Raw genomic sequence first — 19,249 nt, 5'->3', positions numbered from 1 at the left:
TGGAAATATATATACACTTTTTCCTTCAAAGATACTATCCCTCTTCCATAAAGCTCTATTAGAAATTCAGTCACAATCTTTAATACCACACTGTTGGAAATATTCCTTAATCATACCAGTCATATAGGAAAACAAATCCCCAAACCTCTGTACATCATATAGACCTATATCATTATTAACTGCCTATAAGATATTTATAACAATATTAACTAACAGAATGAAAATACCACTATCCAAAGCAATAAATAATGATCAAACTGGATTTATATATCATAGACACACACATGACAATATTAAAAGGATAATTTCTCTTATGGATTATGTTAATAAAGAAAACCAAGAAACACTCATAATTGGCTTAGATATAGATACAGCCTTTGAGTCACTAAATTGGGACAATTTATTCAAAATCCTAATGCTATTTAAATTTCCTGCATCCTTTGTTCATCTCCTAAATATATATATATATATATATATATATATATATATATATATATACACAAATAATTTAGTGTATGTCAAGTTAGGCCATTTTACCACTAAATTTATACATATAACAAAAGGCACTAAACAAGGATGTCCCATGTCACCGATTCTATTTGCTCTGGCTATTGAAATATTGGCAGATTCAATTTGTAACAATGTAAAAATCAAAGGAATAGATGTCTATGAACATTACAATTCTAAAGTAATGCTATTTGCTGATGACATATTATTAACATTATCTAATACAAAAGAGACATTAGAAGAATTAGATATATTAATTGACAAATTTTATATGACTTTAGGACTCCATTTCAATAAATCAAAATCAAAATGTTTATTTTTAAATTAAAATAAGTACTGCAGACTAAGGTGGATCACGTCATAGGGAAACAAGAATCTACCTTAAAATATCTAGGAATTGAGTTATCTAAGGATAATAATAAATTAGTTTAAAAAACTACAATAATATCATCAATACAACTGAAATCTCTGTGGAAATGTGGAACAAAATAATATTAACATTTGAAGATAGACTACAGGTCATAAAAATTGTTTTACTACCCAAGATTCTATATATATCTTTGACAATACAACTGTTACCAGAAAGGAATATACTTAAAGAAATAAACTCATGCCTAATAAATTTTTTATGGTTTCCCAAAAGAAACAGGATAGTTTTAATACATCATATCAGATCATGGAAACAGGGAGGATTGAATTTTCCTGATATAGAAACATATATAAAAGCACCCATATCTAAAACAATCTCAGATTGAATAAGTCCAAAATACTCTGCAAATTGGAAAGAATCACTAACTGTAATATCAATAAATGCATTTGATTTATAAAAAAATGTTCAAATAGATAAAAACAATTTGTCATGGCACATATGTATTATTATGCAATTTAACATAACTAAGGCCATTAAAACTCATATGATTAATTATTACATTGACTCATTTAGGAAAATTATTAATGCAAATATAGATTTAAACACCTGGTTTGATCTTTTAACACCATTTATAGTCACAAAAATGTTTCCACATAAAATATATAGAGAAATTATTAATTCAATGGAATCAAAAGGATTTGTTTGTTGGCTTCAATGTATCAAAGAACTAAAATTTTTAGATATGCAAGTAATAAACACAACATGCACAATTCCACAACATGACCAGCTAACTTTACAGAGTATTCTGTCATATACACAAGATTTAAGTAGAATAATTAACAATTCTTCATTTAAGGGATACCTAAATTTACGAAATATGTATATGAAATCATATATAATGACTTTGACATGGGAAACAATATTTCAAAATTTTACAAAATATTGATAAACTATAAAACAACACCTAAAACCTCATATTGGAAATATATAACAAAAGGACACTCAATATAGTTAACTGAAGATATTAAAACAAATATCTTATTATCGATAAAATATACATCCTTTACACAATACTGGAAATTTTTTAATTGGAAATGCTTGCACAGAGCATTCTTAACCCCAGACAGAATCAGTAAAATTAGTTCTTCCATAAAAGGAATATGTTCAATATGTTGATATGAGCAAGTACACAATGCAAATTGGAATCACATTTTCTATGATTGTGTTAAAAATTAAGCCATTTTGGAATGGTATTAATAACTCTCTACAAGCTTTATTTAATGAATCATTTTACTTAAATAAAGCTCTTGTATTATTAAATGTGAATGAAGGTCCTCATTTGAATAGGTCAAACATGTATCCACTATGCACTATACTTGCAATTTCAAGGATGTATATAACAAGAAGATGGAATACAAACACAATACCAACTTTGGAAGACTTCTACAGCCTACTGAAGACCACATTATTGGAAATTAAAATGAAAGAACTAAGAATTCATCCAAAGCTATTTATCAACAACCCTTGGGGAAAAGTCTTATCGTTGATTGACACTATACAATAATTGATCAGACACTCTGATAATGGATTGAACATACTTTTAAAGTAACTGTATACATTAAGATGTGTTACACTGTCAGGCTAATGTAAATAGTGTACATAGTTATTTAAGATGTTATGTATAAATACTATGGAATTCATTTAAATGTATTTGGAAAATAAAACAAATTTGAGAAAGATAAATAACAGCTAAAAAACAGCAACTATATTAATAATTAGAAGAAAAAAATATTCAATTTAGCCAGAGCCAAAATGGAAGCACCCGATCTGTTAAGCAGCAAACGAGATCTGGGGAGCTTTCCTAGGGCATGATGGGATAGGGATACAGCCACAAGCCAGTAGAAGACCTCGAGCTTTTGAAAACAGCTGAGTCAGAACTGAGGATCGATTCTGAACCCACCAGTTAGGACAACATCACATCTAAGGTTTATACATAGATTACACCCCAGCAGCCAACTCCAAGCATGGACTCAGTCTTGCACAACTTGTGCTTTAAACACCCAAAGGTGTAAATAAAGGGGACTCTAGAATGAAACATATGGAATGTCAGTGGAGAACATCAAAGCAGCTCCAGCAGCTGTTCAACATAAGGTTTATACATGGACTGCTCTCTCATCTAGTTCATTCCAAGCTTGACCACAATTTCGTATGACCTATGCCTAAGAATCCCAAAACTTTAAATAAAGGGGACTCCTGAGGCAAGCACTGAGAATGTTAGTAGGGAATAAACCAACAGCAGCAGCTGATTAAACTAACTAAGGACCCAGATTGTTGCTAATTCATGAACTATGGACTCATTGTGAAAGACTGATGTAATTAACTCTTTAACACTTAGGTGGTGTGAAGTGTCACACCTCTTGCAGCCTACATACATTTTGCATTCCAGAGCAATTCCTGAAAAATAAACTTAAAAAAGCATAAGATAAACAAAAGTAAATATTCTGTGAACAATAAAAGCTATTAAGACTGTACAAATAGCAATGTTATCAGTAAGAGATTTTCCTTATAGTGATAAACAGTGTACAGTCCATTGCTTTTTCATAAATGTTATATTATAATGCACACAAACTCAAAATTTTATTTTTTGCTACACTTTCAGAAATTGTCATATCTTAGAAAATGTGCAACCTATACTGTAAGAATATTTTTGTTAACCAGACAAAAGCTTTCCCATGTATCAATCCATCCATCCGCAACCCCTTTTCTCATTTTTACACATTGGGTTGGGTGTTACTTCAACAATGACAATCATCTAGAGCTAAGGTTCACACAACAAGAAACTGTTCTAACATTGCAAGTTTATTGATATATTTACAGAAATATGAAAGCATATGCTTAATTGTATAATTAGCAGCTTAAATAGTACTGCATATCTCTGAAAATATGCAACTTGCAGTGCGAATATCAAAGATAGTTTTCTTCAACATCAAATGTTTCACCTGATGTCATGCAACAGTCTGTAAGTAACCTGTTTTTTTGAAGTATTAAGTACATATGGAAATACCATTTATTTTCATAATTACTAGCAAAGAATTAGCAACATCTCAGGTACAGTGTGATATAAACGAACATTGACAATGAATTTCGCAGTCTCCCATCATGGCATATCACATCATACCTCTCAGTAACATGTCACTGTTATGAAAACATGAACATAAATATGAAAATATGAATAATAATTGAACAGTAATCATTTTCTCCACTGCAGTACATCATAGATTAACAACTTAAGTGCAATTCTGTAATAACTCCTTGAACTTTCTAACACTGCCTATTATTAGCTGGTAGGTCACTCAGTAAAAGAAAAGAAGTGCTGCATGGTGTAATGAGCTATGGGCATGAAATGGAAGCATACAAAAACGGTGTTATTGGCTTGAATGAGTTAATACTGTTAAAGCCTCTAGTAAGCTTGCTATATCCAATTGGCCATTGAAGCTGTATCATTTATACAATATAGATCAGAATTCAGAATTATTTTGCATTTCGTCTTCTTTACCATACTTGTTGCCTATTCTCAGACTGTCCATACTCCCTGCATTAGACCCACACAAAAGGTGTAGCATGCAACCACTAACAACATCCTCCTTTACCTGTCATTGCTAGCAAAATTCTTACTTAGCTGCTCAACTGAACTACAGTGAGAGATTATTTCTAGTGACCTCCTTTTGTTGACAGGAAACCTGCTCTACTCTGCATCTTTAAGTTTGGCACCACTTTGTTCCCTTGCCCTAAAGTGACTCCATTCATCCGCACTCCATTTCCTTTATAAATCTGCAAGACTTCCCTCCAAAAGCACACACACACACACACACACACACACACACACACACACACACACACGCACACGCACACGCACACACACACACACACACACACACACACACACACACACACACCACACACACACACACACACACACACACGCACACACGCACACACACACGCACACACACACAAAACCCTCACACCTCCTCCCATTTCTATGCTCTAACTCAAACATTAATCCCATACTCCTCCTTGTCCATGAATGAAACTGCACATCTCTCTCTCTCACCAACCTTCTCCAACCCCCAGGAAGTTACTCTCCTATCTCCCACCCATCCCAGTTTAGCCACTTCTATAACTTGAACTCTAACTTTCCTATAAGAACAAAGAATGTGCACAGTGTGCAGGATCATTAAAAATGCCCTCATCCACTCCCATTTCCACCTTATGCCTCACCACCATTGTAGTGGTGTCAGCCTCTGCACCACACTAAATTATATTATCCTTATCTTCCTAATAAACAATCATCATCTTATTTCAAAATAAACCCACCAGATTTATTCTAAAAGTGATTAATAACCCCTGTGTGCATTACAAGAGCATAATATGTTGGTGCAGCTCAAACTGGTACCAAAGGCATTCTCACCTTCGAAGAATTTGCTTTGTAAACTTAGTCATCTGCCATATGCATTACTACTTAAGCTATCACTTTCTTGGGACATAAATTTAAATCCAAGTCCTAGTTCCATATCTTATCTCAACTATTCCTCCTCTCAAACCCCACCCTCTCAAGCATTGTCAGTCTTAGTACTTATTGCTGTTATCCCACTATAAATTCCTGTCTTGCATCTACACATACAACCCCCTAGGAGACCCCCACAGTACACAATTATTACAGTGAATTAAAGCTAAAAATTACACAAATAACTGTCCAATATCTGAAGAACAGCATTGGCTGTGTTGAAAACTGGTTAACCATGAACTGACCTGGGATGGTGGCAGTTTTAAAGATCTGACATGACACTGTTTCTTCCATCTTCATTATTGATAACTACCATATATACCTGGACAACTGTCCTGGTCAAAAGGCAGAAGAAACAGCCTTGTTATTAATAAAAATCAAACCAAAATAACATCTGTAGTATGTAGTCTCTCACTTCCTATAAAACATGATCCTATTGGGTTCCTGACATCTGTTTCTATAATCTTCCATGTGTAAATTCTAGAGGAAACCGTCTCTATATCCCTTCATGACCCAGGTCATTCTTGAAAATGCAATGGTCAACATTTTAAGGCGAAGTAACACTAACAAGAAAATTATCACCATGAAGGACTTTAGTATGGACATCCTTTCAAACAAAATAGGTTAACTCAATACCTTCCTCTCTCATTACAACCTTGGGTAAACACCACTACCAGGCCAAACCCTTCTTCATATCAATACTCCTTAGTTGATCTGCTTATAACCGACATTCCAGTTAGGGTATGAGACATAAGATGTTTGCCCAACCTCCTTAGTAACAACAGGGATTATTATGTTTCAAAGACCCCATTCCACACCCATAACAATAAATAAATAAATAAATACATAAATAAATGCATAAATAAATAAAAGTAGAACAATCAGAGACTCCAAGAAAGAAGAGAAAGTGATCTTTGATATAGAAAGGCTACATTGGCCTGTTTTTTACCAAACTGGAGACCCATCCAGAGCACTTGACTGCTTTAACTTCTGCATGAAGTAAACCAGTCAGCACCTGACAAATACTTTCTAGCTATTAGATGATGTATGAAGGGGTAAAATTTGCCCTAGTTAAATACCACCATAAATCGCCCATAAAAGTCTAGGACAGAGCTTGGTTATTTAAAAAAAACACAGAAAAATATAATCAAGGCCAACAATTCTTCCAAACCATATGACATAATTGCAAACTGGAATTTAAAAAGGCCAAGTCAACATATTTGTGCACTAATCTTAATTCCACACTTGTAGAGCCCCAAACAATTCTGGGTAGAAGTCAGGAACAATGCATATTTCAAAAATAACACTAATGACAATAACAGAATAAGAAACGTAACAAGCACAGACACATGAATCTCAAAATGCTTATAACCTCTCTGTTAAACTTGGCACCTTTATCTAACCCTTCTTCCTGATGTATTTAGACCACAACCTCCCCCAACCCAAAGCTTCAACCACCTTTTTCCCTTCACAAAATTCTAAGCATCTGCTCAAGCCACTCAATTTCAAACTCCTCTTTCTCTGCTAACTGGCTTCCACATTTTATCTCAGATAAATATCAGCAAAGTCTGTCAAAAAATATTCAGGAAATTAAAAGTAAACTTAACCCAAATCCAAATAGATCCCCCCCCCCCTCTTTCCTGAAAATGTATTCCAAACCTCTATCTAAACCTTAGGCATAAATCTCCAATTTCTATAGTACCTTCAGAAACACACACCTAGTTCAAACACTCCTCCATAATTCATATTTCCTTTGGTTAAATGTTCCTGAGTTCAAAAACTATTTAGCAGATAAAATATTTCTAGTTTAGTCAAAAAATGTATGAAAGACATGGTTACCGTATTGGCCAGAATTCCACAGGATTCATTATTATTTTCATTATTTATTAACAATATAAACAAAAAGATCCATCCCAACAGCATAACTTTGTAAGTTGCTGATGCCATAATCCAGAGAGATGTCCCTACCCCAAAACCAATACAAAATTTACTTCAAACAAAATTTTCATCCCTACATAATTTGTTAACAAGCACTAAATTTACTTGGAATGTCTCTAGGACAACTTCCATTTTTCTGGTATAGAACCCCCCCACACACACACACACACACACTTCCAAATAATACCTCCAAAAGGTATTATTTTGACCTGGAGGTCAACCACTCACTGGTTAGATCAGACCATAAACTAATCACTCTGGATGTCCACACCCCACCACCACCACCCCCAACTAAGGAAACCACAGTAAAAATCTTTTCTAAAACAAACTTCACCTTAATTAAGACAGAGGTGGTAAGTTTCACAGCCCCCACGCTAAAGGATAATGCTGCCCAAGATGCAGAAACCTTTACAAATGCACTCTATGAGCACCTACAAGGATGCATGGATCGTGCCATCAATAGCAAAACCAAGACTCACTCCTCTAAGAGAAGGAAACCAGTTTGGTGTACCCCTGCAATAAACAGGCTATACACAGAAGGAGGAAACTAGTTCAGAAAAAAAGCAAATCCCAAGAAGGAAAGACATCCCTGATCAGTATCAGTAAGAAATTGAGGTCCCCCATGAAATCATCCAAGGCTAACTTCGAAAGAAAAATAGCCAAGGATTCAAAAGATAACCACAAAGCCTTCTTTAGCTATGTTAAGAATCTAAGTGGCAACTCACAGATATGCACTGAACTAGTGCAAAATAGCACAAAATATACTGAACCTACTGATATTGCCAACTTCCTGGCAGATAGATTCAGTGCAAACTTCACCCACCTCTCACCTCCAAAAGGGCCCACAACAATACCGGAAAAGTGTAGTGTCCCAAAAATCACAGATGCACAGGTGAAAACAGCCCTTTCAAAAGCTAAAAATACAGCGTCAATGGGACCAGATGGTGTCCCAGGCTACGTCTTGCACGAACTACAGAACAAACTAACCCCCCACCTAAACACGCTGTTCAACCTCGGCCTCTCCACAGGCTACGTGCCCATAGAATGGGGCACAGCAATGGTTATTCCTCTCTACAAAGGAGGGGCCACAACTGACCCTGGTAACTATCGCCCCATAAGCCTGACTAGCCTGGTCTTCAAGGCTATGGAGCGCATCATCATAGAACTCATTAACAAAGACATTGGGAACCTCCAAACACTTGACCTGACCCAGTTCAGCTTTGTTATAGGCAGATCATGCCTACTAAACCTGGTTGACTTCTTTGAGACAGTCACCAAGGCCATAGATGAGGGAAAGGTGGTTGACACAGCCTACCTTGACCTCGCCAAGGCTTTTGACACCATTCCCCACTCGGGTATTACAGAAAAACTCACCAGCCTGAACATAACCCCTACATCATGAGATGGGTTGCCAACTGGTTTACAGACAGAACTCACACGGTAAGAATAGCAGGCTCCAGGTCCAACTCTAAACCAGTCACAAGTGGTGTCCTGCAAGGCTCAGTCCTAGGACCCCTACTGTTTGGCATATACTTCTCAGAAGTACAGGCAAACACAGGAGGACTATGGCTAACCAAGTTCACCGATGACTGCAAACTGAGAGACATAATTGACTCTCCGGCTGACACAGACATCCTCCAAGAGGGCCTTACTGAGACGGACACCTGGTGTCAAAGCCAAGGCCTCAAGCTAAATGCCAAAAAATGCATAGTCATCCTGTTTGGGAAAAACAAAACACCCACGAATTACCACATAGGGGGCAGCCCCCTTAATACAGATGAGGTAATAAGAGATCTGGGGACCCAGGTAGATAGTAATCTCTCCTTTGACAATCATATTGCTAAAGTAGTTAGGAAATCCTTCTATGTGGCCCATCTAATTACTAAAAGGTTTGCATCTAGAAATAAAGAGGTTATAGTGCCCGTCTACTAGTCACTCATTAGACCCATCATAGAGTACAATGCCCATTTGGGATGTACCTCACAAGACACTTCCAACAGCTGGAAAGACCACAAAAGTACCTCACCAAGAGGGTTACTGGTCTCAAACATATGTCCTATGCAGCCCAACTGAAAATTCCCCGGCTGTACTCAGTGGCATATCACTTACTCAGAGGTGATCTCTGCCTGACTTACAAAGCCATGTCCAACTCAGAATTGATGGACATGTTCCACCTAAAGAAATCCAAGTCACTGCAAGCCACACGCTCTAGTGAGCTAAACCTCGCCACAACAATAAATAGAACATGCTGGAGGGATAGATTCCTATTACAGAGACTCCCCATGCTTTGGAACAAAATTCCAAATTACATCAGGCAGAGCCCCTCACTAACACTCTTCAAGAGAAACCTTGACGAGTGGATGGGTAACAGAAAATACACCCCTGGGATCACTTCATTGGCTCTGCTTGACAGAGGATCAGTTAATTAATCAATGGGACAGAGAAAGCCGACACACTCTGGCTAGGCTTATAAATGCCCTAAGGCAGCTAGCCTAGTACCTACCTATGAACCTATGAAGCTATGAACCTAAAAGGTGAGCACATTTCCACAGCACAGATGTACAAGTACCTTGCCCTTATTTTAGAACAATCAATGTAATTTATTCTCTGTAATAACCCAGTCATTGCTAGTCAGCTTAAAGCTACTTTCTCTATTCCAAATAACTCTACCAAGGAAGCCAGACAGGCATTTGCTAAAAATGTTTTACACCAAGGTTGCAATATGCATTTCCCAACATCTCCCTTCATGTGGCCCAAAACTAGCATAATTCAAGCAGCCATTAATTCCATCTGTGGATCTATTAACTTCTCTCCACATCTAGAGCATCCCTTTGTAAGTTAACAGCAGAAGGACAATAGGTTTCTGATTTGAGAACAACCACCCTTCTATTTTCTTCCTATACATTTGAAGTAGTGGCAAGAAGAAGGCTCCTTTCATTCTCCCTGTCTTCCCTTACTCCACTGCCTGGGCCACTAATCAGATATCAGTCTTTTGTGTCACAGTCAGTGCTTCAACCCTCTCCACCATAAAGACAAGCTCTACAACTGAACATTAGCAGGGTCAAGTAATACAAATGTGCAAAAAACTGACTTACAACTATGGAGTGCAAACATGCGTGGTGTTTGCATGTACTGTGTTCCAATAAACTGTGAAGAACAAACCATCCCTGGGTTCTAAATGCTTACTTTCATGACATACGGCTTTGTAGTCCTTCCTGAAAGTCTGAATACATATTTCAAATACCCTATCAACTGCTTGGTTGTAAGGATCAAATATGTTACTGAGAAGCTTTCAATGTCTATGCTGATGCCAGACCACAGTGCATAATTGTAAGCTAAAGCTTTCAACTTAACAGTTCCTAAATAATTATGTAGTTCAATCGCCAACTGCCTCGACCACACTATGGACTGGATTACTGCTTTTGCCCCTTTCTGTAAGGTACCTTAATATGTGAATAGATTTTATTCAAGGAACAAGATATCCTTTTACCCAAAATAATTTATTTAAATGTATCAAGAGCTATTTTTGTTGAGTTCTGCAAGTGAGCAAATGCTTTGATGAAGGACAACGTCTTCCTTCAAATGTTTGCTGATTTAGAGACAGTGTAACATAGAGTTATTTCAAGTTAGCAAATATTTCCTTTTCATTATGTCTATGTAATACTACTTTTTAATATGCAAAAGCAGCAGGAGGTGAAATGGATGTCCTTGACACTGGGATGGAGGTGACGTTGTACATTTGCTTATCTGTTGCTTTTTATTATCTTTGTGTTGGATGGTTTGTATAATTACTTGATAAGCGCTTACTTTTCTGTCTGTGGTCATTTACAATGATTTGGTCACCAGGGTTAGCGATGCACATCATCTTTTAGTAGACAGAATGCACGTTACTTGCTCACAACTCAATGATTTACAATTGTATGTCAGACAGCCATCCTTTCCTTGATGAAAAATAGGGTGAAATACTGCTATTTCACTTGTCATACCTTTAGTCATATTGTCATAGAGTTATCCCATCTTTGGGCCATTTCCAGTTCTTTTTCAAACAAGCTTGCTAATTCCATCAAGAATATACTTGCAGTCTGTCTGTGATACTCAGTCATGATGGCTTTTCATAGGCTAACCATGATTACTCATCAGAATTGCTCACTCTCATTTGAACTCTAAATCATAAATAATTATTTTCAAATGGAATAACCAGCATTACAGCCTACAGTGGTCATTTAAAACAGCAGCTTATCCAGTGAATAATATCAAACAGGGCTTGGAAATCTTTAATAAACCAACTTTTTCCAGTACAAGTGCTTGTTAAATAATTTTACTGCACAGGTCATACTAATGCCATTTTCTGTTGATTTGAGCATAGTTACATTCAGCTTTGGACAGTGACTTTGAAATGCATGCAATGCGAGATTAGTAACAACTAATACCATGCCCTCTGTAAAGCACTAAAGTCATATAAAGATACATACGAGTGTAGCAGCTTCATTTGTAATGGTTATTTTATTCAATCTTTTTTGTATACATGTGCTGGCTTTGTACACTTTTGTTACTTTAGCTACCCCTCTGCAGCATTTGTGCACTATAACTTCTCTATATTGCTTTTCTAGCTTAGTTATTATCCTTCATCAGCATTTCTGCATTGTAAACACTCATGCATATATTGTTTTTTAAACAACTGGCAAGTAAAAAAATATATAGATATGCCATCCTGAAGACATACCTTTAAGTATAAAATTTATACTAGAAATTAAGGTCCATGAAGTTCAAATTTAGTTGAAATTCATGCTTGTTTTCATCTGCAATTTTAAATTATGTTTACATAAATTATGTTGGTTGTGCTTCTCTTAAAGTAACGGACACTAAGTTTCATTGACTGTGATGGTATGTATAAGCTTTCTTTAACTAGCGCTTCTGCAATTGCCAATGTAAACACTGCCATTACTTTGATTATCGGATGGCTCAGGTTATAACTGAAAACTATCCTCAGACTAGTTCAGCTACATGATTACCAAAAAATAAATGAATAAATAAACACATGATTTTTCATCCAGAACCTTGCATTGTATAATGGATGAAACTACACACATCAGTTTAATACACAGGAAAGGATCAACATGAGCTAGCACTTTGATCCAATGTCACCAATGGCTTGGTCAGCTTAAAGACCCACTTGCAGTTATATGTCAGTTTCTGCATAAATCCTCCTCATAATAATCCATTAATTAGCATGGAATCATCCATGTCAGGCAGAACTTTAAAGCACAGATTTTCCAGTCCCAGTCTTAAAGCACATTTGGGTTATACTTTGAGGTTGAAGAGCCTTCAGCGGGATTCACTTTTTGTGTGACATGTGTAATCCATCTTCAGAAATAGTATTCACATAGTAAGAGATTTGGTCCTTAAAATTTACATCTGTCTTTGTTTACCCAATGCTGATACAGTTTATGCCTATATAGGACCATACAGAAGTTATAGAAGTGGTCATTGAAGTTTCTTCCAGCCTATGGATGTTATCTAGATATCGCTGAATGGGAGTCAACACCTAGGACATTGGATCCAATACCCTCTGCCATATTCCTGACACAGGGATCACTCCAAAAATAAGGAGGCCATACCATTAATGAGCATTATGAGAATGACTTATCACATATTATCTGGAAAATTCCACATTTTCCATCACAATTTATACTTGTGCTATGTTGGTCTTCAAAAAGTATTCTTTTTCTGTCATGAATGCAAAAAATATACATTATTCACCACACACGATATTGTATAGTGAATATATCAGAGTGCCAATTAGTTTAAACAAAGGAAAAATTCACCCAGGTTTCCTTTCTTCATTTATCTTGCTATTGTCATGGTGCATTTAGCCCAGTAGAACTTTTATAATATCCTCACATTTTCCAACTTTTACAGATTTTAAACCACTTTGACTATTAACTCCGGTGTGCAGTATCCTCTAGATAGGTGAGCATCAATCACAAACTGTGTTCCATGTCAGGGATAGACACTCAAAGGTGTAAATAGGTAATCTGCTCTTGTTGACTAATGTCACCAAATATGTTCTGAGTATTTGCCAGTGGTAATTGGTAGAGGACCTAACCAATGCCAGGTAGCAATGCTAAAGTTACAAGAGGTCTATGTGCCCCCACTGACCAGCGTGTTCCCACCATAAGACTCAGCAACCCTGGAACAATAAGCTACTGGTTAACTAGGATAGCTCTGTTAACCAAAAAATGGACATAAAACCAATCATCTTGACAAACATGAACTAAGAACTGTCACAGTTAATATACGTTCACTGACAGGATATAGTTTGGAAGTGGATGACCTGATGATTAGAAGGAGGTTGGACATCCTCTTTACCCAGGACACAAGATGGAAAGATAGTGCAGCACATCTATTTAGCTTTGGATCCTGAGTCTTCTACACAGCAGGAGGACAGAGGAGAAATTATTGTGAAGAATTGGCTTCAGAAGACAGTGAGGGATGTCATTAGAATTAGAGACAGTCTCATGAAAAATAGACACTAATGTGAGGATAGGACAGTGCTTACAATCTCAGTCTATTCCACATAACAGGATTGTGATAGCAAGGAAAAGAATGCATACAGGCAGCAGTTCTAGGACCTACTAGATATAGCAGGACAACATGAGCTAGTGTTGATAACCAGGGACCTGAATGCACATACCGGGAAAAAGAAAGAATAGGATATGAGGACTACCTTGTTCCATGAGGGAGGCACAAAAGGAAAAAGAAAGAGATGCCATTCTAGACTTTTCTCTGGCAAATGGCTTGATTGTGGCTAACTTATGGTTCAACAAGAAAGACAGTAATAAGGTCAGATACAATAGTGGCCTATATTTCTATCTAGTAAAGAAAGGGCACTGAGGTGGGAAGAAGCAGTGATTGCAAATTCATCCGAATTGAAACAGCTGGCTCACAGTAAAAACTCTGCCACAATCAACTGAAAGTAGAAGGCTCTTTGGTCAACAGAGACTGAGCTGAAGACCTAGAAACTGACAGGAGAGAAAGCATAAGGCTTCAAGCTACTATTAAGACTTTAGCTCCTCAGGAAGAAGAAGAAATTAGTGGAGTTGAAGAAAAATGACAGTGCCTGAAAGCAGCATGTGTGAAGACTATAGAACAGATAAGATAAACCAAGTATGGTAATAATGTACATAAGGAAATACGGTAGTGTAAATCAGAAGTCCAGGATGTCACCAAAACGAAGAAGGTGTGTAAGAAAAAAGTGAAAAACAGAAGAAATTGACCAGGCTAAGAAGCAATACTGGTTGGATAATAAAGAGGCTAAAGCTATGACAGCAGTTGCTATAGCAAGGAATAAGGCATCAGAGACCCTCTATCATCTTCTGATTCAGCAGATGACAGAAATAATCTCTATCAGCTTTCAAGGAAAAGACAGAAATCAAAAGAAGGTAGTCTTTAGACACCTTCAAACGGGATGCCATCAGGAACATGTTCAACAGTCTACAGGGCATCAAAGGTTGATGGAAGGCATACATCCAGCAGCTTATGAATGAGGAAAGCTATACTGCCCCAGACAAAGCATAAGATGAAAGAATAGGAGGACCTTCATATCTCACAAACTATTAAGCACATTCATAAAAATATGGGTACTTTATACTGAAGCAAATGATTTCTAACCAGCATATCTAGGATAGCTATTGCCAGAACCCATCTTATATCACCGATCCTATATGCTTCTCCAGTCCTTACTAATCTTAAAAAAAGACCTAAAGAAACTAGAACAATGTTACAATAAAATAGCTAAGTTTGCTTCTAACTCCTAAAATCATATTCATCACTGTGACATTTAAAAAAAATTGTCCTGGCTAGAACTCCCACATTTACTTTCCTTCAAACAACTAACCATGGCAAACAACATAATTTACTAAGCTGAGAAAGCACCTGCTCTGCAAAACATTCTCCAGCCTTATTCAACCAGCCATTCCCTAAGATCATCTAATTCATGCCTACTTCAGGTAACCAAATCAAAAAGCACTGCTGGTAATTCCTTACACTCCCACTATGTAGCTAGAAGTTGGATCTCTCTTCCATTAAACATTAGAACTACTACTAATTCCAAAATGTTCAAGAATTTGCTTAGAAACTTCCTTGCTGATTCTTGGCTTTGTACATGTACTACTCCTGGCTAGTGTAGCTAAAAAAATCTTCTCAAGTATAAAACTTTCTGTAATATGTACTATTAACTTATCAGTTTGTTATTTCTAATTTCCATAACTATCCTGTAGGTCAAGTTAAAATCAGTAATTGTTTGTGCTTGTTGCTATTGTTATGTATTGTGTATATAGCATTTTTTATGTATATAACTACTATAATTTCTTGACACTGTATTTTTATATATGGAGCCTTTCTCCCCAGGGAGATTGGAAAATGGGATTTTTTAACCCAGTCGGACCTTCCCAGTAAACGAATAATCTCAGCCTAGAAGAAGTAAAAAAAATGAGTGAGAAAATGAAGCCAGGGAATGCATCCAGCTCGGATGAGGGAAGTCCCATCATATATGATCAAGATGTTGGTTGAGTAAGGGGAGAAATGACTCCAGAGAATACTCATAGTAGTATGGAGAGAAAGATGCATCCCAGGTGACTGAAACGTTACCATACTAGTAATACTGTACAAGAACAAAGTGGACATTCACAACTGTGGGTACCATAGGGGGATCACACTCCTGTCACACTGTATGAAAGTTTTGGAAAGGGTGACTGATAAACAAATACTGAGAGCAGTAGAAAGTGAGAGGGGAGACCAGCAGTTCAGATTCAGGTCAGGCTGTGGCACAACCACCCTGATGTTTGTAGTGAGACAGATAGCTGAGAAGAAGTTAGAAATGAGGAAGGAGTCTAATCGGACATTCCCAAACTTGGAGAAAGGATATAATAAGGTCCCAAGAAAGATGATTTGGGCAGTCATCTGATGTTTCAAACTTCCAGAAACAGTGGTAGAGTTAGTGCAGGCTATTTACAAGGATTCAAAGAAACAAGAATGAAAGATGTTTGGACTCACAGTGTGGTTCCCAGTAGGAGTGGGTGAGTATCAGGGTTCAGCTCTGGGGCTCCTGCTGTTTATACTGGTGATGGATTACATTAGCAAGCAAGTCAGAGGAGACAGATAAACAAAGTTGTATGGAGACAATGTGACATTACTGACAGACTCTGAACAACAACTTCTGCAGATAATAAGGAAGTGGAATTCAAAACTGGAGAAACATTGGATTGAAACTGAGTACAGATAAAACAGCAGTGATGGCAGAAAATGGGGGAAATCAGAAGAAGCTGAGAACTGAGACTGAAGAGGAAAATGTGGAAAAGTTTAACAGCTTCGGGTACCTGGGAAGGGTGTTACTGAATGAGAAGGTCAAAGCTAGAATCAAAGGGGCTGCATGCAATTGACACAGAGTGTCAGGGGTAGTATATCATAGAAGAAAGCCAAAGAAGCAAAAAAGTAAGGTACAGAGAGTGATGAGGTAATCGGCAGTACCGTACGGTACAGAAACCTTGGCAGTGATGGCACAGCAGTTCAGAAAACTATTGATTATGTAGATAAAGTGCATAAGATGGGTAGTAAAAGGCACAATGTGGGCAGACAAAGAAATGAGGACATCTGAGTGGAAGCCAAAGTAGTTCATATTGCAGAGAAGGTAAAAGAGTCTTAATTATGGTGGTTTGGTCACATGCAGGAAAACAGAAGACAAATTGCTGAAGAAGATTGATGACAGACAGGAGGAAAGCAAGAAGAAACAAGGACATCCATGAAACAGATGGATGGATTGTCTATGAAAGGACCTGTAACAGATAGGCATGACTGTCAAAGAAGGTAGTAAAGTGGCACTGAATTAGAGAAGGAGAGAGATGGCGAAAGTTGAAGTGACATCCTTATCCCATGCCAAAAATGGAAAAAGAGGATTGATGATGATGGTGATGATGATGATGATGATGTCCCCCAGACCATAATGAGCATGACTGTGAAGCCTCCCTTCAGCCAGGCAATTGGCCATTTATCCCCTAAAGGAAGAAGAACCCTATTTCACGTTCATTTTTTTAATAAGTGAGGATTGAAACGGGATCACTGCCCTCAATACTTGGGAAATGTGAGCTACTTAAGGCTTTCTCAATTTACCCATGCATGCCAGCTTTGTCTCAAGAGGCTGAAATACAATGGACATATGTGAGGAGTATTTTGTCTACTTTCCTAATAAGTGTCCCCTCCATAGTCTCCAGCTATCCCCTGGAATACAAGCAAGGTCAGTTAATTCATTGTCCATTGCAGGAGATTCTACACACAGTTTACATTCCCAGACATGTTCCCCCTCATCTCAACTCTCTGTAATAAGGGTGATCATTTCACCCATATCATCAGTCTTTTCCTTGCATGTCACCAAGCTTGGCTAGTTTGCCTATACAGTTTTTTGACATAAATAATGATTTATTTGGTTGTAATTTCCTGTAATTTTTAAAGCCACTGTTATGTGATTAAGTGTTTGGCAAAAGTTTCTGCCTGCATATTTTTACAACAAACACTACAATTACATCAATCCATTATTAACTCTTGTAGACCCCCCTGAAATTACTTGTGATATGCTTTGTGATATTGCTTAGTTTGTTATCTTAATTTCCTTTGTAAACTCAAACCTGTTCAGCAATCATTAATAGCTTTGGACATTAGACTTAGATAACCATATAGAATGTTTACTTTATCTATGAATGTTTTTTTAGTATTTTACAGTGCTAACAATATGTGCAGTGATCCCTGTCTTTGCACACCAGCTTAAACAGTAAAAAGACTGCTATATACTCTGCTATAATTGCTCATAGGTTCATAGGTGTTTACTAGGCTAACGACCACAAGGGCCTTTTTAAGTCTAGCCATGCGTCCCAAATCTCTGACAAGTTCTGATAGCCTTGATAAGTGTAAGCATGAGCCTGGGAGATGAACCATTTACAGGTTACCTGTGTCCATTAGAGACATAGGTGCCAAAACAGGGATGAATTTCTGGTTTTCCATCCAATTCTCCAAGTTGCACCTGAATTGGGTTAGGGAGGAACTCTGCTTCATGTGGATGGGGATCCTGTTCCATAGATGCGGTAGTCTCTGGGATACATACCTATCTCTCCAGCAGGTTCTATTTACATCACAGGCAAGGTGTAAGTCTTTAGAAGGGTAATTCTGGTGCTGTTTGTTTTGTTGATATGTAGGAGGACCATCAGAGTGGAGTCTGACAATGCCCTGTATGCCAGGCAAAGATCTCCCCTCAAAACCTTGTAGGAGACAGAATAAATGGATAGGGCCTTGAGGCGGTCCGCATAGGACATATTACTTACGCCCTGTTTTCGTTTAGTGAGGAACCTCTGTGGACATTCCAATTGTTGGATATGCCTGATTAGGTACATACCAAAGGGGGCATTGTACTGAACGATAGGTCTGATGAATGCCGAATACAGTGAAACAATGACTTCCTTGGACTTAGATACCAAACCTTTGTCTATAAGTTGCGCAACATAGAATGATATCTTTACCACTGTAGACATGTGAAGATCAAAGGCTAGATTACTATCTATGCATTTCCCTAAGTCCCTGACTATTGGGTCAACATTTAGGGGTGTGTTGTCAATATGATAGTTACCAGGGATGGATGACTTCCCAAAGGATACTTGGCATTTATAGGTTCATAGGTTCATAAGTAGCTACTAGGCTATTGACCCCAGGGCCTATAAAAGCCTAGACAAAAAGGTACCCTGGCTTTCGCCACCCAAGAAAATTATTTTCCTGTGCCCCTGTCAAGCAGAGCTACAGAAGTGATCCCCAGGGTGATTTCCTAT

This window comes from Protopterus annectens, chromosome 5.part1 (assembly GCF_019279795.1).
Source record: "Protopterus annectens isolate FY-2018-M chromosome 5.part1, PAN1.0, whole genome shotgun sequence".
Classification (NCBI taxonomy): domain Eukaryota; kingdom Metazoa; phylum Chordata; order Ceratodontiformes; family Protopteridae; genus Protopterus; species Protopterus annectens.
This window is presented reverse-complemented; position numbering follows the sequence as displayed.